This window comes from Ursus arctos, unplaced genomic scaffold (assembly GCF_023065955.2).
Source record: "Ursus arctos isolate Adak ecotype North America unplaced genomic scaffold, UrsArc2.0 scaffold_6, whole genome shotgun sequence".
NCBI classification, from domain to species: Eukaryota; Metazoa; Chordata; class Mammalia; order Carnivora; family Ursidae; genus Ursus; species Ursus arctos.
Genome location: NW_026623078.1, coordinates 67,081,216 through 67,107,348, shown reverse-complemented (window position 1 = coordinate 67,107,348; position 26,133 = coordinate 67,081,216). Strand labels below are relative to the sequence as shown.

General features: G+C 41.0%; 1 long non-coding RNA gene across 6 annotated transcripts in view; it reads right to left on the bottom strand.

Moving 5' to 3' along the window:
• Nucleotides 1–82: 82 nt before the first annotated feature.
• The window catches only part of LOC113252786 (uncharacterized), a 197,649-nt gene continuing 171,598 nt past the window's right edge, over nucleotides 83–26,133 (bottom strand). Inside the window, exons 5-7 of one of the 6 annotated variants that reach the window (XR_008957795.1) lie at nucleotides 15,371–15,492; nucleotides 11,730–11,925; nucleotides 83–4,221 (exon numbers count right to left, since the gene is read on the bottom strand). This is a non-coding gene — a long non-coding RNA (uncharacterized LOC113252786). Of the gene's footprint in view, nucleotides 4,222–9,427; nucleotides 11,926–14,000; nucleotides 15,493–26,133 lie in introns of those variants that run through there. The other 5 variants (XR_008957794.1, XR_008957800.1, XR_008957798.1 and 2 more) reach the window with 5 other exon arrangements.

Below are 26,133 nucleotides of genomic sequence, written 5' to 3'. Positions count from 1 at the left end.
TCTTTATACATTTGTCCTATTTTTAAAAATTTTTTTTGCAAATAACTATTATTACTTTGTAAATTAGAACAGTTATGTAAAAAAAGTGGGGGAAAGAGTCCCTGGTCATTCCTGATAAGTAATTTTACCTGGTTCTCATAATATTTAATTCCATTTTCCTTGTATGAAAATCCTCTTTTTTCTCCATCATGAGGCCTTTGATAGAGAGGGAAATTACAGTGGAGTGTCTGTAGGTTATAGATTCACCCCATAACATCTTAAAGTTCAAGCATTCAAAATCTGGGAGGTAAAGGAAATCAGGACATTCTAGACAGAAGTTCGAGGAACATACAGGGACATATGGGAACTGGACTTACTATTTTTTTTTTCTTTTTGGCTGTTTGTATTTTTGTTTACTTCTCTTTTTTATTTTATTTCTTATTGTGGCAAAATACACATAACAAAATTTACTAGTGTAACCACTTTTAAGCGTGCAATTCATGGGCATTAAGAATATTTATAGGGCTGCCTGGGTGGCTCAGTTGGTTGAGTGTTCAACCCTTGATTTCCACTCAGGTTTTCATCTCAGGGTCATGAATTCAAGCCCTGCATTGGGCTCCACGCTGGGTGGGGAGCCTACTTAAAAAATTAATAAAAAAGAGTATTTGCAGTGTTGTGCAGCTCTTACCACTACTCAGTTAACAGAATTTTTCATCACCCTACATGGAAACCCCATATTCATGAAGCAATCATTCCCCATTTCCCTCTCCTCTCAGCCTTTCATAACCACTAATCTGTTTTCTGTCTCTACAGATTTTGCCTTTTCTGGATATTTCATATAAATGCAATCACACAATATGTGGCCTTCTGTGTCTGGCTTCTTAGATGATTTAGCATGAGTCAGTTATGTGATCATCTGCTAGTTTATCTGAAACCAGTCCTGTTCAGAAAAGGGATTTATTTCAGTCTGTGGCCTTTCAAAACCATTTATTTTTCTCTACACAGAGTAGCTGGAAGAGGTAAACACACAAATAGGAAATTATAATAACATATGGTAAATGCAATGATAGATATTGTTTGGGAGGAATGCAATTATCCCAAATGAGCAGCCTCATAGGCATTTCATAGAGGTGATACCAGGTTTCTGTATTAATGGATTAAGAAACGTTAATAAAGCAAAGTGGTCTTAGGGAAAAGAAAGGAAAGCTATGCAAGATGAAAAAATATGTATATATTGAAAAAGACACCTTGAAATGCTTCAAGCAAATTGGCAGCTTAACAGGCCACTAAGTGAATAGTAACTCGGAGGCAAGGCCATGGGCCATGCGGGGTTAGAAATAGGGATGGTAACACTGGAAGAATTCACTACAGCAAACCTCCATGTCATCGCCATGATCACTGGGGCCAGTCTTTCACTCAAATCAGATCTCATCTCTCTCAAAATCTTCAGTCATTCTTATTAATTCACACACATTTTAATACTGAGGATTTTCTGGCTCATAATCTTCTTTATTCACATTTTATTTCTGGCTGCCACAAGCAGATATTATCTCCTTCAAGGCAGAGGCACATAGAAGACATTGCATTGAATCATAATGCAGTGTCACTATTTCTCACAAGCAAAGTAAAATCAAGCATATGGGAAAGATGGTGAGGTAGATATCTTTCCTTTTAATAAAAAAAAACAGTAAATAATGTGATAATTCTTAGTCTAGGCAAGGATGACGATTAGTAACAAAACTAAGCAAGTGTGACCAGTACTTGTTTCAGGATTTAATGTGGCTTCTTGCCTGTGCAACACACCCTTTTCCTTTGGTAACTTCAATCTGCCTATACTCCCTTCATTTCCTATAGTTTTGCTTGTTCCATCCATCAAGACTTTCCCCATCCTCAGGCCAAAGCATGCAAAGATGAGCTCAGTTGGCTCTGCCACCCAGATCCAGGAATTTCTTGCGAACTAAAGGACTGCCTTTCTCAGGGCATCTTTGGAATGATTCAGTATCATTATATTTGCTTTTAGGACTCAATCTTTGGGGAGGGCTAAGTTAACAGGCTGACTTGGGATTACATGCAACCTCTCTTGACTATTCATATCCTAGTTTATTCAAACCTACAGAGACCATGTAGGGTTACATTCAATGCTAGAGAAATGGTCCCACTAAGGTCCCAGTAACTCTGTACCCCTCTGTACCTTTACCACCAACTCTTGCAAAAATTAAAAATCACCTCCATCTCAACCTCCCTCCATGACCTTAAACCGAAACCAATAATTTCTCTGTTCGTTAGTCAAATTTATATCTACTGGTTAAAAAAAATAAAAAAGGAAAAGTCATTGTTGTATGTACAACTACATTGGGGTCATTTTGCACGATGATTCTGAAAGATGCATCCATCTTTTTAAAAGAATTAACAATCATCCCCAGCACATGGTACCCAGCTTCTTTTAAGTGGACTTTTAAGATAAAGGAAACAAAGAAAGTAAGACCTAGTCTTTCTTCTGAGGAACAAAGAAATGCAGAAGAGCCATATTCTTGGAGAAGTAGGAAAACATGCAGGAAGGAATGTGGAATCTTACCACAAATAATAGATTCAGGTAGCTCAAGGATAATATTTTCTTTTAAAAATATTCATTATACTCGCCTGGAGAACCAAAAACCATTGTTGTTTGGCCAAACAAATCAGAGGAAGAATGTTGGATTTCATACAACCCATTTCCCTATGCACATAATACTAGATAACCAAAATAAACATTAAAAAATACCCATCATGTTTTAGGTACCCAGAAAAGGTAATGCGTAAGGAACTCTACAGCTGAAAAGGGGGAAAATAAATTAAAAAAAAAAAGACAATTGGATTTTATATTATTATTATTAGGGGCTGGAAGGACGAGGTTTGGACAAGTGGTATCCACATTACCTACAATTGCCACAAACAGAAGGTATCATATGTTGGGTACTATGGCAGGTAAGAGAACAGGCTTTGGAGCTGGGCACACCCAGGTTTGAGTCTCGAACCTCCTATTCACTTGCCTTCAGACAAGTTTCTTAATCTTTCTAAACTGCATTTTCCTCTTTGTAAAGTGGAGATAATAATACTTTGTAGAGGAATTTTTTGTTGCTTTGGTTGTTGTAGTCAGTTACTGTTGTGGTAACAACTGGTACCTCATAGCGTTTTTGTGAGGATTAAATGAGATAATATATACATATACTTGTACCTACAAGGTCAACAAATATTTGTTACTGTGATTACAATATGTTTGGGCGCCGTATATCAGGTCGAACATCTAAATAACTCCAAGCCAATACTGCCTTTCTTAAGTTATTTTTCTTACCATTAACAGGAAGATTGGCTTCTTATTTTCCTTTGTCCCTTCTATCAATACTATGGCTTTCCAACACTTTGCAATAAAAGATGAACTAATCTAGTATTGAGACATCAGAAGTGGCCTTGGCCTCCATTCTCCAAACAACCTTCTGACGACTCCTCTAAAACACAGAGCAACAAAGAATGGAGGACAGAAAACACAGCAGGCATGGATAGAATTTATGAAAAACAAGAACAAAAACACGGTTTGTTTGATATAAGGAAGAATTTTCTAACAACCAAGGCTGCTAAAATACAGAATGGGCATCCAAAACCTGATAGATTCTTATGGTTTAAAGGGACTTCAGAGGCTATTTCTCAGTTGTCTCGGTTTGAATTCTTTCTATACTATCACTGATGAGATACTCGATGTTTCCTTCTTTAGCACCTCTGAGAAATGCTTAAGCACAGGAAACTCACTTACTCCCCAAGAATGACATCCCACTTTGAGAAAACTTTTCCAGGGGTCAGCAAACTTTTTTTTTCACTAAAGGAGCAGACACTAAATACTTTTGGCTTTGTGGGCCATGAATAGTCTCCATTGCTGCGTCTGCTGCTTCCCCAATAACCCTTTGAAAGTATAAAAACCATTCTTCACTCACAATCAGTTATGACTCGAAAGTTTGTGTCTCCCCAAAATTTATGTGTTGAAACCATAACCTCCAATGCAACAGTATTTGATGGGGTGTGAGGGTGGAGCCCCAGTGAATGGGATTAGTGCCCTTATAAGAGAAGGCATGAAAAAGTTTGCTGCTTCTCTCTCCCTCAGGCATGTGAGTTGACGAGGGGGAGAGACGGCCATCTATAAACCAGGAAGTGGGTCCTTACCAGACAACAGGTCCGTCAGCACCCTCATTTTGGACTTTCCAGACTCCAGAACTGTAACAAATAAAGGTTTATCATTTAAGATGCCCCATCTGTGGTCTTCTGCCATAGCTGCCCAAAGTGACTAAGACGCAGCCCATACAAAAACAGGCCATGAAAACAGTATGGAGTGTCCTCAAAATATTAAAAGTAGCACTACTGGGGCGCCTGGGTGGCTCAGTCATTAAGCATCTGCCTTCGGCTCAGGGCATGATCCCAAAGTCCTGGGATCAAGCCCCGCATCAGGCTCCCTGCTCCCCTGGAAGCCTGCTTCTTCCTCTCCCACTCCCCCTGCTTGTGTTCCCTCTCTCGCTGGCTGTCTCTCTCTCTGTCAAATAAATAAATAAATAAATAAATAAATAAATAAATAAATATCTTAAAAAAAAAATCTGAGCCCTATTCCAGCCCCGAAGTGGGGGTAGAGTAGCACTACCATATGATCCAGCAATTCCATCTCTGGGAATATATCCAAAGGATATATAAACACTAACTTGAAAAGATATCTTCCCCATCCCACCACCACGTTCATGGCAGCCTTGCTTACAATAGCCAAGACATGGAAACAATTTGAGCGTCTTTTTTTTAATGAAATATTTTTTTAAATAAATTCAATTAATTAACATATAGTGTATTATTAGTTTCAGAGGTAGAGGTCAGTGATTCATCAGTCTTACATAATACCCAGTGTTCATTACGTGCCCTCCTCAGTGTCCATCACCCAGTTACCCCAATCCCCCACCCTTTCCCCTCCAGCAACCCTCAGTTTGCTTCCTATGATTAAGAGTCTCTTATGGTTTATCTCCTTCTCTGATCTCATCCTGTTTTATCTTTCCCTCCCACCCCTATGATCCTCTGCTTTGTTTCTTAAATTCCACATATGAGTGAGATCATATAACCGTCCTCTCTGATTGACTCATTTCGCTTAGCATAATACCCTCTAGTTCCATCCATGTCATAGCAAATGGCAAGATTTCATTTTTTTTTTTTGATGGCTCAGTGGTATCCCATTGTGTGTGTGTGTGTGTGTGTGTGTGTGTGTGTGTGTGATATATATCACATCTTCTTTATCCATTCATCTGTTGATGGACATCTGGGCTCTTTCCATAGTCTTGCTATTGTGGACATTGCTGCTATAAACATTGGGGTGCAGGTGCCCCTTCGGATCACTACATTTGTATCTTTGGGGTAAATACCTAGTAGTATAATTGCTCAGTCATAGGGTAGCTCTATTTTCAACTTTTTGAGGAAGCTCCATACTGTTTTCCAGAGTGGCTGTACCAGTTCGAATTCCTACCAACAGTGCATGAGGGTTCCCCTTTCTCCTCATCTTTGCCAACATCTGTTGTTTCCTGACTTGTTAATTTTAGCCATTCTGACCACTGTGAGGTGGTATCTCATTGTGGTTTTTGATTTGTATTTCCCTGATGCTGAGGGAGGTTGAACATTTTTTTATGTGTCTGTTGGCCATTTGTACATCTTCTTTGGAGATATGTCTGTTCATGTCTTCTGCCCATTTCTTGATTAGATTATTTGTTCTTTGGGTATTGTGTTTGATAAGTTCTTTATAGATTTTGGATACTCGGCCTTTATCTAAGACATTTGCAAATATCTTCTCTCATTTTGTCAGTTGTCTTCTGATTTTGTTGACTGTTTCCTTTGCTGTGCAAAAGGGAAACAACTTAAGTTTATATCTGTGAATGAATGGATAAAGAAGTTGAAGTATGTGGAATGGAATGTTATTCAGTGATTGAAAAACAAGAACATCTTATCATTTGCAACAATATGGATAAAGTTTGAAGGCATTGTGCTAAGTGAAGTAAGTCAGGCAGAGGAAGACAAATACTGTATGATTTCTCTTATACGTGGAATCCAAACACACACACACACACACACACACACATATACACACACCAGGATCAGATTTGTGGTTATCAAAGGCAGGGGGTAGGGAGAGGAGGAATTGAAGGAAGGTGTTCTAAAGGTACAAATTTCCAGTTACAGGTAAGTACTAGGGATGTAATGTACAACATGATGATTTTAGTTAGTGCTCCTGCATGATATCTAGGAAAAATTATAACGAAAGTAGATCTAAGAGGGGTGCCTGGGTGGCTCAGACGGTTGAGTGTCTGCCTTCAGCTCAGGTCATGATCTTCGGATCCTGGGATTGAGCCCCTGGTCTGGCTCCCTGCTCTGTGGGGAGCTTGCTTCCCCCTCTCCCTCTGCCTCTGTGCGCTCTCTCTCTCTCTCTCTCTCTCGCAAATGAATAAATACAATCTAAAACACACACACACACACACACACACACACAAAACAAAGAAAGTAGATCTAAGAGTTCTCATCACAAGGAGATTTTTTTTCTTCTTTTTATTGTCTCTATATGAGATTATGGATGTTATCTAAACCTGTTGTGGTCATCATTTCACAATATGTATAAATCAAACCATCATGCTGTATACCGTAAACATATATAGTGATTTTTGTCAATTATTTCTCAATAAATCTGGAGAAAAAACAAAACAAAACAAAAACAAAACCACGCCATGGGCAAAAATCCTACTTGCCATTGTTTGCCAGCTCCTGTTCTAAAATGTGATGATTCTTCTCAGTATTTTTTAAAAAATATTTTATTTATTTATTTGAGATAGAGTGAGAGCGAGAGAGAGAGCACAAGTTGGGGGGGAGGGGCAAAGGGAGAGGGAGAAGCAGGCTCTCCAGTGAGCAGGGAGCCCAACGCGGGGCTCAATCCCAGGACCCTGAGATCATGACCTGAGCCAAAGGCAGACACTTAACCAATTGAGCCACCCAGGCACCCCCCCACCCTTTTTCTTTTAAAGATGTTATTTATTTATTTGAAATAGAGTGAGAGAGAGAGCACAAGTTAGGGGGGAGAGGCACAGGGAGAGAGAGAAGCAGGCACTCCACCGAGTAGGGAGCATGGATTCTTCTCAGTATTAAGCCCAAATCTGCCCCCTCAATGTTTCCATCCCTTAGTCCTAGTTCAGTATAAGAAAATATAATACAATCTATCCTTGAACTTCTACTTAGCTTATTCTGTCAACTTTATGGGATACATACATACTATGATTATCCCATTTTACAGACAGGGAAGTGGAGACTTAGAACTTGCTCTAAGTTACACAGCTCATTACAGGGGGTATTCAGGATACAACACCTAGAGCTTCAAGAAACTCCTTCCACCCTGATGTCTTACCTCAGCCCCCCAGGGAAGCACAAAGACATCAGACTCCTCTTTTGGCAGTTCTTGCAACAGCTGTCAAAGCTCACAAAATATTCTCCTCTTCATGGTAAATATTGTCTAATTCCTACTGCTTAAATAATATAGTTTTAAATCTCACCATGGTGTTCATTTCCCTTTAAGTAAGGTCTTTTTCAAGTTTGTTCCCCCACTTAATAGCTTCAGCCAACACTAATCTCTTTCCATCTATCAATTATATCAAATTATATCAATATAATTTTTCTCCATACGTAGTATGGAGAATATGGATTTATGAATATAGGCATTTGGGCACAGGATTATAATAATTATTCAATTCTCTCTGTCTGTCTTTTTCTTTCTTTCTTTTTTTTAATGTGGTGCTTGAACTCATGACTGTGAGATTGAGACCTGAGCTGAGATCAAGAGTCTGACACTTAAACTGACTGAGCCACCCAGACACCCCATCTGCCTGTATTTTTCATGTGCAAGGCACATATATTCAAAATTTTATTTTGTTCTGTCTTAATTTTCATGAATTCTGTGTAAGTTTTCTCTCCTCTAAATTCATGTAAATTCTTTTAGATGTGTGATGGAAAAAGCAAAATCATCCTTTAATTACTAAAGATGACTCAAAATTGGATAAAAGATCCTCAAATCACAACCATTTTCAGAGAGAAAATAACTGAAGAAGGCCATACCCAAGCATGGTTGGTAGCCTCTGAGATGGCCTTCACTGAACCCCACCTCTTGGCATAGTGGTAACTCATGCCTTTGCGTACGTAACACCTTCCCTGACTGTGGCCTGGACCTAATGACTGCTTCTAATAACTAGAACACAGCACAAGCGATGGGATGTCACTTCCAAGGTTGGTTACACAAAGACTGACTTCCACCTTGCTAGATCTCCGTTTTTCTCTCTCTCCTTACCCCCTCTCTGAGTCCTCTATTACTCTCTCACATTCTTGCCCCGATGGAGCCAGCTGTCATGATGTGAACTTCCCTGTGGAGAAGCCCACGTGGCAAGTAACTGAGGCTCACCTCCAGCTAAAACCAGCAAGTAACGGAGGCCCTCAGTCTAACAGCCTAGAGGGAACTGAATCTGAACAATAGCCATGTGAGTGAGCTTGGAAATGGACCCTTCCCCAATCAAGTGTTGACAACACCACAGCCCCTAATGCTTTGATTACAGCCCACGAGAAACCCCGAGCTTGAGTCTAAGCTGTGTCTTGATTCCTGATCCCCAGAAACTATAAGATAATAAATGACTACTAGTGTAAGCTGCTATGTTTCAAAGCCATATCCTACACCATAATAGATAACTAATATAATAAGTATTTGGTCTTACCAAAAGTAATGAGACTGCTTAGTGGGTAAGGGGTTTCCTTTGGGATGATGAAAATGTTCCGGGGGTAATGGGGACACAACATTGTGAATGTACTAAATGACACTGAATTGTAAACTTCAAAGTGGTTGATTTTGTGTCTGTGAATTTTCCCTAAATATTTTTTAAAAAGGAAGCAGGACAAGACAAAGAAATTAGGAGGAAAAATAGGAAGATAAAAGGAAAAGTTTATGTAAGGACACCCACAAGAAAAACAATGCATCACAAAGAATGAAAACTATGATCAAAATTTGGTACCAAGTTACTCAATGTAATAAATCTGCGGAGCCCAATGTAGAAACCCCGGGGCTCAGGGGAGGGCAAGATGGACATAAGGAGCTGGAGTTTATAAGGCGGCAGCAAATGATAAAAAAGGTTTTACTGTGAGAGAAGGAAATAAGATGAGGGGTATGAAGGTGCTGTTCTCTTAATACATAATTCTAGGATGATTTATCCCTTTAAATTACATAAATGTATAATTTATTTCAAAAGTAAACTTTAAACAGCCAAAAAAGAAAGTAGTAAAAAGATTTTAATTTTAAAACTCAAGCAAACATTTGTGCAGCTAAGGGTAGAATTAAGGGTAGCTACATTTGAACTTGTTTTTTTTTTTTTTTTCCCTCATGTACCAAAAGCCACCAAGGTACACTCTGCAATCAGGCATCCAATTCACAAACAGAAACTAGAACTTCCTTTCATAACGAGGGAAGATGTTACACGCGCTGTGGGAAGAGACACTTGCTTAAATTATTTTACAATTAGGAAAATATTTCTTTGTCACGGCATGTATTTAGATTGCCCTGTCTCTGAGACTTAGTGTTTGCTTTTGGGAAATGTATGTGCAACTTGTACTCAGGGTGTTCACACCAGCACCCCTCCTGCCCTTCCCCACGTTGCTTTTCTAGTTCAGTGCTTCTTAACTTTGTGTTGTAGAATCCGGGTCTCACAATTAGAAATTCTGATTTGGCTGGGCTGGAATATGGCCTGGGCACTGGGGAGAAACAGGCCATTGTTTCTAAACAGAACAGAGAAATAAGACATATCTGTGTTCTAGACTGTAAGAAATTAGAATTTGGGAAATACAGCTCTGAGAATGCCTCTGTTCCAATACATCCTGGAAATACGTCCTGGAAATGTGGGTGGGATTGACGAAAAACACTAGGGCCAAATCAATGTCTGTGAATAAAAGGGGGTGTGGGAGGATGAAGTCTCAAACTGCAGGTTGGATGAAAGGGGCATAGTGCTGAGAATAGGACAACACGGCCAGGCAGTTTGGTGTGTCCGAGTAGGGACTTTCCAGTGAAAGAGATAATTTATGGTGCTTTCTCCTTAGAGTGTCCACACTCTATGTGCACAGAAATATTTACTTCATAACAAGCCCTACTTATGTCTCCACCCAAAATCCCCCATAATAGTCTTTTGTGACTGATTCAGAAAGTGACCATCTCACGTTTAGAGACAAACCACCAAAGATGGTGTTGTGGGCTGAACCCAAAGTTCATATGTTAAAGTTCTAACATGTGGTATCTCAGAATGTAACCTGATTTGGAGATGGGTGCTTTATGGAGTTATTCAAGTAGAAGTGAGGTCCTATTAGAGTGGGCTGTCCAATATGACTATTGGCCTTATCATAAGGGGAGATTTAGACACAGAGATAAGCATGGATGGAAGACAAAGATAGGAGACAAAGTACAGTGCCAGGTACCAGCCGCTCAGAGAAGCTGGAACAGATCTCTCCCTCACAGCCCTCAAAGGGAGCCAACCCTGCCATTCCCTTGATTTTGAACTTCCAGCCTCCAGAATTGTGAAAAAAAATTTTTTTGTTGTGTAAGATACCCAGTTTGTGGTACTTTGTTATATCAGCCCTAGAAAACTAATACAGAGGCTACTGGCCTTTCCTTTAGGGTGAGAGGGCTTTTATTCAGAACTACAATTCCTGTTTCTTTGAGGGGGCAGGAAATGTAAGATTATCCCTACAATGAGCCAAATGATTTATTCCAATGTAATAAAAAAAGTCATGCCCCTCCCCCAAAGAATTCAATTTGTAATATCAAAATGTGTCCTTATAGTATAATAGGAAATACATATTTGGCCTTTGTTCCCAGTTCCTGTACATGGATCCTGAAACCCTTGGAATTTCCTGAGTAACAGGAGTGCCTTTTGATATTCATAATGAGTATCTCTCAACCATACCCCAGTTTATGTTAATAAGGTGACTCTCGCGGACCCCAAGATAGCATCAGGATGGGGGCTGCTCTTCAAAGAGAACAAGGCATGACTAGAGGGTCAGGACTTTCAGCCCCACTCCTGACCTCTAGGGACATAAGAGGGGTTAGAGATTGAGTTTAAGCACCAGTGGCCAGTCACTTAATCAATCATGCCTACGTAAAGAAACCTCCATAAAAACTCCCAAACAATGGGATTCAAACAGCATCCAGGTGCTAGGACAGCGGCATGCCGGCGAAGGGCATGGAAGATGTATGCCCCTTCCCCCACACCTTGCCCTGTGAGACTCTTCCCTTTGGCTCTTCCTAACCTGTATCCTTTATAATAAACCCAAAATAGTATGTAAAGTGCCTTCCTGGATTCTGTGAGACATTCTAGGGAATTAACAAACCTAAGGAGGAAGCTGCCGGAACCCCTGATTTTGTACCAAGTCAGCCAGAAGTGTGGGTAACCTGCTACCTGACATTTGCAACTGAGTCTGAGGCGGGAACAGTTTGGGACGGAGCTCTAACCCTGCAGAGCCTGATGTTAACCCCAGGTAGTCACTAGCAGGCTCCAGTGAAATTGTCAGAAACCCAGCTGATGTTTGGAGAACTGGAAAACTGTAAAGTCACAAACATGTATGTCCTTGAGGGCAAATAAGAAGATTATGGCCATATTACTACTCACTCATTCACTTACCCTTTAAGGGACACCTACCACATCAGAGTCTCTCGTTGCTGCCCCTATAACTCAATGGGATGCCAAGGAGGGGACAACGGGCTTCTCAGGGATCGCAGCCACCGATTCCTCAAGAGTCCCCCAGGAGCTCGTACCCCATCTTCAGCTTCCAGTTTGCTATAAAGCCTCCTTGAAGCCAGCTCGCTCTCCTTAGCAGCCTCTGGCTGGGCTGCAGCTGAGCACAGACAGGAAGAGTGGGAGAGCGTGGGTGAGGTCAGGAAGGAAACCAACCTGGCTTCAGCCCCCACCAGCTCTTCCTTTCTTCTCCCTCCTACTCTGGTGCTTCAAGGCCTTTTTTCTCACTTTGGACAAGAAATAAAGGTAGCATGAAGTGCAAATTACTGGTTGGCAGCCACTGCAGTTTTTGTCACCCACAATTCTCATTCCCAAGCCACTTAGATTTCCCTGGGCCACGTCAATTTCCTCCCTCCTCTTCCGTCTGCTAATCCTACAAGAGCACACCACCCCCGATCCACACGCAGCCCCAGAAGCACAAAACGTAAGCCCTCTGCCTTCCCTGCTTCTCGCTCTTCTGTTCTTTGACGTGCTGGAGTGGGACACTGTGAGTTGCTTTGCTACTTTTCTCCCAACTTTCCCCTGTGGTTGGCGCAGATGGAGAACCATACCGAATGGGCTTAGGTTTGGGCCAGGTATGGGTTCAAACTCCCTTGTGCTCATACCTGTGAGTCCTGTATAAGTTACTTAAAGCCTTTGAACTGGTTTTCCTTCTGTAAAATGCAGATTTTAATCCAATGAGCTGATATGCAGGCAGGTTTCATTCGATTGCCGGCTAAGTTGGAGACGGTCACTTAATATAATTACAGAAACCCATTGAGGTCATATAACTTTTGGAGAACTGAAGAGAACCTGAGAACTTAAACTATACTAAAAATGCAATTCACTATTTTTATCTTCACAATAAATTAATGTGAATTAATAAATTAATTCAGATTCATTAAATCTGAATGGAGTATAGTCTACAGGCAAGAAGGAATACTTTAGAATTGCATATTCAAACCCCCTCACCCCCAATGTTCAGATGGTTATATTAGAGCACAGTGGCTCCATGCCCAGACGTCTGCAAAGGGATTTTCCTTTGTTCCTCCTTAGGAAGTTTCCTTTGTAAACTTTAACGTGCAAAGTATTTTATAGGTTTATACACCAAAAATCAAGTATTAGGTACTCTGTGGGTTATAAAGGGAATTTTTGGAGTAATTCTGACTGTACTCAATTTACCTTATACAATGATTTAGAATTCCATTTTTTTAGTAAATCTTTATCCTATTATTTTTACATAGCACAAGCAACTGAAATATAAATATTCTAGCTTTTCAGTATTTCATGTTTTTTAAATATCCATAGTAATATATTCTTACAATGTGTAAAAACACTATAAAAGAACAGATAAGCAAATCTGCGGGCTGCCACCACTCTCAACTACTCCCCACCAACCCACATGCACACACACCCGCACACATATGCACACACAGCTTGTTGTGTAACCTTTCAAACCATTCTCTCCATCAAATTTATACATACATATGTACACATTCATAGGATTTATGTTGTTGCTATTAACAAAATATAATTACAGTATACATATTACTGGGCAATGTGGACTTTTTACACTTACTTATATAGATTAAAAATGCCCAGTAGTAGATATAGCTCTAACTTGACCTATTTTCTAGATTTTATGCACACATTCACATATATTGAGTATTTTGTACACACAGGTTCATATCAAATATTTTAAGAAACATTTTGTTGTCTTTTTCTCCTAATTTTATTTTTTATTTCTCCACACCTTTCTTCTCCTTTCCTATCTTCATATTCAATCTACTAGTCATAAGTTTAAGGATTTTACCATATGGTTTTGTGTTTCTAAGACTGTCCTATTTACATCCTTTGTTCACAATTCTGAACTATGTTTTCATGTCAGTTTGAGGCCTATATATTCTTTGTATTCCATAGATTTTAAAATGTTGTCTACATTTGTGTTACAAATACATTTTGCAAATCTATGGTCTGTCATCCATTGACTTTGGTATATTCTGTCATATATATATATGTAAATAATGTCTGTCTTTTATACTTTCCGGATTTCTTTCTTTCTTTCTCCCTTTCTTTCTTTCTTTCTTTCTTTCTTTCTTTCTTTCTTTCTTTCTTTCTTCCTTCCTTCCTTCCTTCCTTCCTTCCTTCCTTCCTTCCTTCCTTCCTTCTTTCCTTCCTCCCTCCCTCCCTCCCTCCCTTTCTTTCTTTCTTTCTTTCTTTCTTTCTTTCTTTCTTTCTTTCTCCCCTTTCTTTCTTTTTTCTTTCTTTTTTTTTTAGAGAGAGAGAGAGAGTGGGTGGGAGAGGGGGTGGGGAGTAGGGGCAGAGGGAGAGGGAGAGAGAGAGAATCTTAGGAGGCTCAATCTCATGACCCTGAGGTCATGAACGACCTGAACTGAAATCGAAAGTTGGACGCTTAATCGACCAAGCTACACAGGCCCGCCCCCTACTCTCTGGATTTCTTGTCCAGGTTTAAAAGTTCTCTCTCATCTATAGGTAGCAAATGTAACCTCCTAGATTTTCTTCGAAGATTCTTATTTACTTCCTTTAAAAAATATTTATATTTAAGTCTTTAATCCAGCCGGAATTTATTTTCATATATGGTACAAGATGAGACTCCTACTTCGTTTTCTTCCAGATGAACTAAAATGTCACCTGTGCTTAAATAAACTATCTTTTTTCTTAATGAAATTCAGGGCCAAGTTTATTATATCTTCAAAATTCATAAATATTAGAACTTATTTTTTGATTCCCTATTTTGTTCCAATGATCTATTTATCCATTTAAACGCCAGAGTTCTATAGCACCTTTTAATGTCTGTCAAAGCAATATCCTTATCGTGATATTTCTTTTTTACACTTCTCTTGGCTGTTTTTGTTATTTAGTCTTCATAAGAACATCCTTTATGAAATTCCCAAAAATTCTTCTTACAATTAGAATTGACATTTTTATTTATTAAAATTATCATGTAAAAACATGGCATGTCTTTCTAATTGCATGAATATCCTTTTATGCCTTTCAATAAGAACTTAATTTTTTTCTATAAGTTTACTATTAAATTTTCCCATTAAATTCTGATGCTTTTCTTCTTAAATTCATTCCTAAGTATTTTATCATTTTTGCCACCATTAAGAATGAAATATTTTTCTACTTTTATTTTTAGTTACCATTATTATGGAGGAAATCCACTGCTTTTTATGTCTTTATCTTACGTAATCTTTATCTTATATTAACATATAAGATAATATATACCTTTCTTATATAAATGACTTCCTTTGACCTAATTTTCCTATTAATTCTTATTAATGTTCTATATATAATGTATTTATTGATTTTTCTACTTACAGAGTTTTTCACCAGTAAAAACAAATATGTTTATTAACTTTTTTTACAAAATCTTGTTTTGTTTTAATTGAACTGTTTTTCATATTTGACCATTTAGGATATTTATAATTATTTGGGGTGCTGAGTGTAAACAATTATTTCATATTCACTTTTACCATTCATATTCATTTTACCACTTACAATTATCTGGGTTTTAAAAATCAATGTTAATAATCTCGGGGCACCTGGGTGGTTCAGACGGTTAACCGTCCAACTCTTGGTTTCAGCTCAGGTCATGATCTCAATGGGTTGTGGGCTCAGCGCTCAGTGGGGAGTCTGCTTGAAGATTTTCTCCTTTTGCCCCTCTCTGAAAAAAAAAAAAAAGCCTTTTTAAAAAATCAATATTAATAACCTCTGACAATTAAAGATGAATAAGGACTGAAAGTCTACTTTGCCACAGATTGTATGTTAAAATAAAAATAATTATACAATCATTTATTAGCAATCAGGAACCAAAATAGTCACACACTCTGTATTTCTAAACTCAGTGAAGCCCAGCAGCTCTTCAACTTGTAGGCACTCCAAAGGATACTTGGCTTGGAAACTTTACCCCTTCACAAATAGAACAAATATTCTGAAGGTTGGGATCCACTAATCCTCTAGTCAGATTAGGCAGAAAACAGAGGCTCAGATGGCATTGTAAATATAGAGGGCTGCTCTGATGAGGGTAGGCGAAGAACTAAGGCTCCAACCAACAGCTACGTGAACGAACCATTTGAAACTGGATCCTCTGGCCCTGTTCAAGCCTTCGGATGACTGGTTCCTGACAATACCCTTACGTCATGAGAGACCCTGAGGATTAACCATCATGCTAAATTTCTCTAAAATTCCTGACCCACATAAACGATGAGATAATATGTTTGTTGTTTTAGGCCCCCAAGTTTTGGGTTAACTTTTCATGCAGCTGTAGATCACTAACACAACATATATAATATACTTTTTAAAATATGTTCCATCTTACTCTATGTTAATTCATTTTAATTTGGTGTTTTTATATTTGTAGCTTGTTTACAAGTAGAACTGCTTATTAATTTGGGACACGTACTCTACTTTTCTTTTTTTCTTTTTTTTTTTTTTTAAGATTTTATTTATTTATTTGACAGAGATAGAGACAGCCAGAGAGAGAGGGAGCACAAGCAGGGGGAGTGGGAGAGGAAGAAGCAGGCTCATAGCGGAGGAGCCTGATGTGGGGCTTGATCCCATAACGCCGGGATCACGCCCTGAGCTGAAGGCAGACGCTTAACCGCTGTGCCACCCAGGCACCCCCGTACTCTACTTTTCTAATGTACTAATGGTTCCCTTCTTTATCCTGGCAGTTACAACCAAGCCCATTATTTCTCTATTAATATTAATTTTAGCTCCAAAAACCGTTACCAAGTGATCTATTCTTCTACTACTTCCCTCCATCGCCCATGCATCCCTTAGGATAAGACTTTAGATTCCCCATTCTTCCTACCCCCACTCACAGATTCTGTGTCTACCCTGCCACCCCTCAAGCACCTCATTTCCATCTCTTAGGATTTACTTGTTGTTAGCTGTGGTCCACTCTCCAGAATTTTCCTCTTATAAAATAATCAGATGATGCATGCTTTAAATCCTTTCGTATCTACAGATATTTTTCTTTCATCACGCTAGTGGAATGGTATTTCGGCTGCTTATGGGGTCCATGGCACTTCTTTCTAAGTAGTCTGTGGACATCATTTTGTACTCAGCAACTCCTCACTCTACAGATGAGAAGTCCAATGCCAACCTGAATTTTTTAATTAACCTTCAAAATAACCTGTTCTTTCTACCTGGAAGCCTCTACATTTTTTTTCTTTATCCTTGGACTTAAGGAATTTTATCAGGACTCACTCCAGTGTGCCTCAGTATCTCAGGTCTTCCTTCAGTTTAGGAAGTTTTTCTTCTGTTATTTGCTTAATTTTTACCTTTCTTCCAAATCTCCTTGTTTTTCCTTTTGGAACTATTATTATTTGCATGTTAGGTCTCCTGTGACTCTAATTCTCACCTTTCCCTCTTGACATCAATCTCTTTTCAGTTTGACTAGATAGTCTCTGAAGAGTTCCTTCACGTATCTTCCCAGCTTCTAATTTGAATCTCAGTAAGGACTGTTTTCTCCTTCAATTTATCTGCTGATATTTTACTTAAAAAATAATGTGACCTAGTTCCCCAAGTCACTTCTGTGCTATAATGAATCTCCTTATCTGCTCTTGTTTTATTTCAGTTGCTGCTCACATCGTCTACCAGCTCTACCGTGGGCCGGGGCTGCTTCTCCTGTTGTGCTTGCTCTTCTCTCTCTGGGCATTGGGAATGTTCCACGTCTGCTTATTTGGGACCAGCTGCTGGACCCCAAGTAGCATGGTGGCTTCTGCTCCCCCTGAGACTATACATGGATGTAGCAAGCATATTTTCTGACTCCTGTCTGATCACCTGAGGAAGACTATCTGCTCCTTGGTCTCTTCAAGCTTTCCAGTCTCAGAGGTGGAGTGGGATCAGCTCATTTGCTCAGTTTTTCCTCAGGTGATCACAAATGACGGATCAATACTGACCCATCCCAGGATCTGGGCCTGGTTCAAATCTTCACCCCAGTGCTCATCTGTCCTGGTCCCCCGCTCTCGTCACATCCAACGCATGGCAAGCCCTGCAAAATCCTCTCATTCCCATCCTCCAGGGTCTGGCTCCCGTCTAGCCCCAACAGCCATTTGGCTCATGAGGAGAAAGAATTAAAGTTGAATTTGGGAATTCAGCAGATGGCTTAGCCATCATGTTTTCAGAATTCCTTCCTGTCTTTAGAACTTATTCCTTAACTAAGTTGTGATGCTAATCTGTGTCTAACATCCCGACCCCCAAGTATCTATTTACAGCCTCTTTTCTGCATGCAAGCAGACCATTTTTGAATGTTGCCTATAATTAGGATATTTCTGATATAAGCCATATTGCAAGGACAGATGATAGCTGTTGCCGATATATGGGAAGATCAATAAAAAACATTTCACTTTTCCTGGCCTCAGTTTTGAATCAAATGGAAAGTAAAACAAAAGAGTAAGACAGATGGAGATACCAGTAGCAACTTAATTACTGATTTAAGAACATGCCTTACACATTTTGGGAGCTCGTTTCTAAAAAGACACTTCCCCACACACACCTCTTTGAACCCCTGCCTAGTATGAACATCCCTGTGTTGCCATCCCTAATCTATTAAATCTTGGCTGGCCCTGTGACTCAGTTGTAATCAATAGAATACATCAGAAGTGTTGCTGTGTCACTCTCAAGACTAGGTCAGAAGAAGCCTCCAGCTTCACTTTGGTCACCTGTTCATTCTGGGAAAACCCAGCCACAATATAAGAAGTCCAACTACTCTGCAGCCACCATAATGTGAGGAAGCCCATGCTAGCCTCGTAGAGTGTCCATATGGAGAGGCAGACATGCCCAGCTAGCCCTAATTGTTTCAGCCAGCCTTGCCCAGGCAAAGAAATTTTAGTGAAAACCTTGGACATCCTGGCCTTGGTAGATGCGATGTGGAGAAAAAATGAGAAATCCAGCTGATGGGTAGAATCAAAGCCCAAGATATATGGCTCCAGTCAAACCAGCTATTTGAGCCAAGTCTAGCTATTTGAGCCAACCTAACTGAAGGCTCTTGTCATTACAGGGCAGATACAGGTCAACCTGACTGAATCCTGCCCAAATTTCTGACCCACAAAATTATGAACTTAATAAAATGATTGTTGTTTTGTATCACTAAGTTTTAGGATAGTTTGCCATATAGCACTAGGTAACTGGGAAAGGTGTGTAGTAACAGTGAGCATCCTGCTACTCTTCCTGTCACAGACAACATGGATAATCACAGCCTCTCCAAGCAGGGATGCCCCAATATAATGAAGGGTACAAAGGAGTAGACTAGAACACATGTCTTCTGAAGGCAGACTGCCTTCCATGACAATGAGGAAGGAAGGGGCTGAGATCTCCCACCCTGTACCCCTCCCAAACTCACCAGTCCGATAACTCATTCCACTTCTGGGGGAGAGAGAAAGGAAATGAGGCAGACTAAGATACCAGGAATTTTTAGCAAAACACTCTTCTCATAGAAAGGAATGGGTAGAGAAGAAATATTCCCCCATCAAGGGTCCCCGATACCGCAAAGGAAAAGGATACTGCCCCAGCAAGACGTATCCAAGCAAATGTGAGGAGGAGTGGTGGTTCTGAGTAATACTGTACGTGCCGCAGGCCCCATACTTGGGTACATGCGCTTCAAGAAAAAGAGCTCATTGTAAGTTGAAAAAGCTGCCTGAGAATTTTGTAATTGTACTAGTTTGCTAGGGCTGCCATAACTAAATACCGCAGACTGGATGTGGTAAACAACGGAAATTTAAACAACAGAAATTTATTTTCTCACAGTCCTGGAGGGAGCATGGATGTCCAAGATTAAAGAATTGTCAGGTTCGGTTTCTCCAGACCTCTCTCCTTGGCTTGCAGATGGCTGCCTTTTCACCGAGTCCTCACATGGCCTTTTGTTCTCTGTGCTAACGTCTCTTTGCATGCCCTAATCTCTTCTTAGAGGGAAATCAATCAGGTTGGATTAGGGCCCACCCTAGTGGCCTCATTTAATTTAGTTACCTCTGTAAAGACCCTCTCTCCAATTATGGACCAAAAGATGCACTTATTTTGCCATCAGAGCCTCATTTGTCCATCTTGGATGAAATCTCCAGCAAAGCGATTGCTCTTGTTCATTGTTCTTAAGTCTTGCTTTCATTATGACACCTGATAGGGAAGAAGTAGGGAGCCGGGGGACAGAAGATTCTGGTCTCCATTTACTTTTAATCACCAAAGGCTACCGTTGACCGAACTGACAAATGTGAAATGCCAAACTGTGTCTCTCATAAATGGGCCCGGCTCAGGGGTTAAGTCAGCTATATTTCCACTTGGCAAGGATTTATTCCCCAACCCCACTGCCCTCAGCCCTTCCCTTCACTGTGGGGGCTCCTTGGTGTCATGAAGCTCTAGCAAGATGCCCCTTAGCTAACCTGGCTCCATTCCCTTGTCTACTTCCCCTCTGTGCTTTCACATATTTTAATCTAGGGAGAAGCCCTTTTTCTAAGTTTCTTAAGAGGCACTTTTCTCTCTCTTCTTCTTGTCCCACTCATTCTCCTCTGTTGTCATTTTTTTTTTCCACATTAAACCTTCATGGCTCATGAAACCCAAAGTCAGAATCATTAGCAAATGAAAAATCTGGGTTCCTTTTTTTCCTTGAAGGCAGGAAGAGCTTCAAGTTTAAGCTTTCCCTGAAATCCTTCTAACACAGCAAAGGAGGGAAAAAAATAAAAATAAAAAGCAAAAGTCAGACTTCCATATTGAAATATTCTGACATTCAGTGCAGCCACAGAGTTGAATATGCTAAGCATATACCATACACCGGCTCCCAGTGATTTCTCAAACATGGGCAGAATTTCTTACTTTATGAGCAGCTGTAACGGTCATATTTCATGCTTGTGGTTAGGTGACAGGAATGAACCGTTTTGGAGCACTTAAGCACATCGAAGTTGGTGGAACTATTAACCTGGTCCTGGTAAGGTGAGCTGGCCCTCTGGCCTGATGGTAAGCAAGGCGTCTGAGCTTAGCAAATGAAGCTGGGAGCTTATTTGGGAGGGAGGACTGAATGGGTGGCACACGACAGAATTACAGATGCTGCAAAGGGAGAAGGACCCTATTTCCAGAAGTGAGAAGGCACATGCAGGCTGCTAACAGTTAGGTTGTGGGGAGGCTAAGTTTATTCATCCAGTACACAGAACTAATGTGAGCTGGCTGGTAAATAAACTTGAGGTGAAATGAGGAGGATGGATGAAGAGATGCCACTGAGCCGGTTGGCAGACACATGGCTGATTTCCCTTGAGCTGTGCCGCTAACACATGCTGACGCAAGATTAACATTAGTAAACCCATTCATTTCTATGTCTTTTTATTGGTTTCTGCAATGAACTGAAAGCTTATATCCCCCTACAATTTATATTAGTTTGAATCCCAACCCACAAGGTGATGGTGTGAAGAGGTAGAGCCATGGGGAGGTGATGAGGTCACGAGAGTGGCCATGCTATTTCTTTTCTAGCACCAGAACTGACCAACGCAAAAATTGGTGGTGAGAGTTGGGCACTGCTATCTCAAATACCCAAAAATGTGGAAACAGCTTTGGAAGTGGGTAATGAAGAGAGGCTAGGAGAGTTTTGAGATTGTCATGCGTGGCCCATGAAGGGAGAGTCTGGTCAGCATCCAGAAAGAAAAGAGAGTGGAGAGGAGGTCTCCATCCTCTTAGAGAACACTTAAGGAATCCCAAACAGAGTGTTAGTAGAAATGCGGGAGGATGGTAAGGGGAGTTCTGAGGAGGTCTCGGATGGAAACGAGGAACCTGTTACTGGAAACTGGAGGAAAGGTGTTCCTCATGATAAAGCAGCAAAGCTCTGCCCACCCCCCCATCCCCCCGCCAGGGACTGGTGTTTGTGTCCTAGTGTTTCCAGGAAGGCAGAACTTCCATAATCAAAGCAGGTGAGCAAGGAAATTGGGTATTTGGCTGAGAATATAAGCAAAGTGTGAAGGAGCGGCCTGGTTCCTCTTGTCGGCTTTTAGTGAAATGGGAGGAGACGGGATGGAAAGATGACATTGTTAATCAGGAGGGAAGTGAAACTTGAAGGCATGGAATATTTCAACCTGTCCACGCTGTAAAGAATGAGAAGTCCTGTTTGAGAGAGGACTTTCAGGGTGTAGCCAAACGACTATCTGATAAGGAGATTAGTCAGCCTTCTCAACAGGGCCAAGGGCTATGGTTCAAAACAATGGAAGAATGCCCCCCCTTCTCCTCAAGGTGATCCAGGGCTCATCAGAACAACTTCAAGGGAGGGGCCACCTGCGCCTTGGGCTACCTTCATGCACCTTGCCCTGCGTAGGTGTCCCTCACACCTCAGGTTCTGCTTCCCACACTCTAGTGCCCGGCTCCAGGGCCACCCAGGCAGAGGTGTGGCTCTCATGGCTGCAGGGAGGCAGGGACCATGGCAGCCAGCCCTCTGGAGGGCATAGGCAGCAGACCTTGGCATTTCACACTCTGTCTGTGGGTGTGCATGGTGTAGAAACCTGGGGACTTGGCTACCTCTACCAAGATTTGGAAGGATGGGGCTACTTAGAGCCACCAGCATGGCACACAGGCAGAAAACATCTCTTAGACCCCAGAAAAGTAGAGCCAGCTGGGGGAGCCACAAGCATGGACAACCACCTGTCCCAGCTATGCCGTGGGGCCTTCCAAATCTGCTTGGCCTGGAAGGCAGAGCATCAAGCCAGAGATTATTCTTGAACTTTAAGGTTTTGGATTGGCTAGGAATCTGTCACTCATTTCTTCTTTTCTACTGTACCTCTTGGAATGGGATTGTGTGCCCTGTGCCTGTCTCACCACTGTAATTTGAAATCACAGCCTCACAGATGGAGGGAAATTTGCATTAGGATGAATCATACCTGGAGTCTCACCTGTCTCTGATTTAGATGATACTTAGATGAGACTTTAAACCTTAGACTTCAGAGTTGATGCCAGAAGGCAATTTAGGAGCTATTGAATGTGTTTTGCATGTGACGAGAACATGAATTTGGGGGGCCAGGGGTAGAATGCAACAGACTGAATAGTTATGCCCCCCCTCACCCAACATTCACATATTGAAATCCTAATCCCTACGGCATTAGGAGGTGGGGCCTATGGGAAGTGAGAGGGTCACAAGGGTGGAGTCCTTATAAAAGAGACCCCAGAGAGATCCTTCACCCTTTCTGCTGTGTGAAGTTACCATAGATAGGAGGCTGTCCAGGTAGCAGGCTCCCACCAGACACCAAACCTGTCAATGCCTTGATGATGGGCCTCCCAGCCTCCAGAATTGTGAGAAATACATTGTGTTGTTTATAATCCACCGTGTCTATGGTCTTTCTGTTATAGTGCCCAAACTGACTACCAAAGTTTCCAAGATTTTTTTTTCCTTTTTTAATTTTTATTTTGTTATATTAGTCACCATACAGTACATTACCAGTTTTTGATGTAATGTTCCATGATTCATTACTTGCATATAACACCCAGTGCACCATGCAATACGTGCCCTCCTTCATACCCATTACCGGCCTATCCCAATCCCCCACCCCCCTCCCCTCTGAAGCCCTCAGTTTGTTTCCCAGAGTCCATAGTCTCTCATGGTTCATTCCCCCTTCTGTTTACCCCCCCTTCCTTCCTCCCTTTCTTCTCCTACCAATCTTCCTACTTCTTATGTTCCATAAATGAGTGAAACCATATGATAATTGTCTTTCTCTGCTTGACTTATTTCGCTTAGCATTATCTCCTCCAGTCTCGTCCATGTTGCTGCAAATGTTGTGAAATCGTTCTTTTTGATGGCTGAGTAATATTCCATTGCATATATGGACCACATCTTCTTAATCCAGTCATCTGTTGAAGGACATCTCAGCTCCTTCCACAATTTGGCTATTGTGGACAATGCTGCTATGAACATTGGGTTGCATATGGCCCTTCTCTTCACTACGTCTGTATCTTTGGGGTAAATACCCAGTAATGCAATTGCTGGATCATAGGGGTAGCTCAATTTTTAACTTTTTAAGGGACCTCCACTCTGTTTTCCAAAGTGGTTGTAAAAATATAATGTTGATGCCTGCTAAAAATTATCATTTGAATAGTTGGTAGTCATGCTGGGCTGGGATTCTAGAAGGTGCAAATGATGACATTGGAGAAAGATGGGACAAGGTAGTATTTGGTCTCAACTTCAGCCTCCCATTGGAGTGCCCCAACCTGGATACCTAGGTCCCAACACCAGAGATTGATTGATCTGGAATGCAAAATTGAAAGGTGTCCAGATGATTCTAAGTACGTCAACATTTAAGAACAAGGAGACAGAGTTATGATCAACCAAACCAGGAAAGATTAGACATGGTTAAAGGTGCTTCTTTCATCCAGTCTGGAGTTTTCTGTCAGCTCAGAGCCCAATGAGGTTAGCGTGTATAAAAGTAGAAGGTGAGGTACAAGCCAGTCCCTACTCTTGGGGCTGTGGTCATCAGATCATATCACTGTGGTGCCCTGGACTCAGTCACAGGGTGCTAAATGTAAGCCATTCTTTCAGCTCCAACAAACAGCTGGTCCACTTTTACTTTCAATCCTCAAAGCTAATTTCTTCAAATAGAGTTTTGATTTTCCATTTCATCCTGAAAACGTTCTTCCTGAATGAAGGGATGGCTTAGGTTTTAACAATTCTCTTTGGAGCCTTGCAATTGCGAATACACTATTTATTGCCTGACTATCTCTCACTGACATCTGCCGCCTTACAGTTTTCCATTTATAAACGAGGCAGCAGTTAAGGAAAATGGAAAGAGGACAGTCCAGATGCCCTTTACATCTCCACTTGTGTCTAAAATCCTCTGGATTTCTAAAGCCTTTTATGCATAATCCCCAGAGGCTCCATTTAAAACGGACTCCTGTTTTATTGTTCTGAGAATTTTTATATCTACCCCTCACCTTTTTCAAATCCAGATCTACCTGCTTTGGCTATGCCCAGTTAGTTGGCAGCATAGAAGTCTCGGATCTGAATCCCAACAGTTTTTAGTTTCTTTGAAATTTGGACTTTGAGAGACTATTGGGATGTAAGTGGTAAAATTTCGATTAAGTGGGATGTGGGCAGGACTTTCTTCTTGCTTCTTTGTTAGCAATAATAGTCCACTCTCCATAGTAGAGCCCTCCAGCAAAAGCATGTGAGATGATGGGCTCTGGTCTTCCCATTTTGCAATGGAAACGCATTGCATACCCAGATACGTGCAGGCAGAAGTTCAGATGGGCTGCTTCCAACACGTGCCGAGTCAGGGACAGGCACTGAGGAAGAAAGACAAGATCAAAGGTGCCAAGTGCCCTGCACAGCAGTTGTCTTCACCAGCCCTACTGTTGCCTCCAGGGACTCAGGGTGCAGAGCCACCCTTTGCCTTATCTGCAGGTACCCCCCATGCAGATCACTGCATACAAGCCAGGCCCAGGCCTTCAGCTCAAAACCCTAATATCTTCCTGGTCTTGAGAAGCTAACTCTATCTGTCCCTGGACCTTTTCAACTCCCAGTACCAGCCTCTCTCCTCTTTCTTTTGATGAGTCTCCACATCCCTAATAAAAGAAGATTAGGAAGGAGGAGTTAATTGCTTGTGGAGGCCTGGAAAATTCTATTTCATGATTTGAGGCCAAAGCTGCAAGAGAACTTCCAAGGCAAGGAGGCCCAGCCTCCGTCAGAATAGGAAAGTCTGTTTGCATCCTTGGGATAGGGATGGGAAAAAAGGTGCCTCTCATTCACTTAAGGAGAACAAGTAATATATCACGTTATCCTGCTTCAAAACTAACACTAAACTTTCCCCAGCCTCTCTTGCCCAATCCAATCTAAACAGCCCATCTAGAAGCAGTTCTCTTTTGTACTCTTAAAGCCCTTCTATTCTGGATTATGTAATTAATTACTTTCACATTATCTAGCCACATGTATGTGAATCTCACTTTCCTAGGTGGGACTCTAAGCCCCGCAAGTGCCAAGAGCAGAGTGCTTGCTCCATTCTGCCTTATGTGCAAGGTGATAACAGTGACCATATCGCCTTATATCAGGCATCATGAAATAAGGACCAGGCCTTCCTGCCACTTCTGGAGCTAGTTGTACTTCTCTGGAACTATTATATACCCAAAAGTAGGAAATACCCTCTATTCACATCTCACCTACTCCTCCCTCCTGCAAAAACAATGCAATGGAGTTTCCCTTTGCTCTGATGAACAAGAATTTGTACCTAGGTTTAATTCAATTGGAGAAAAAAATGGACATCTCTCGTACCCAAATGTTACAATGAACTCATATCTGTAAAAACACATGGAAATACACACACTTTCTTATAACTTATTGGATGAGTTGGACAAG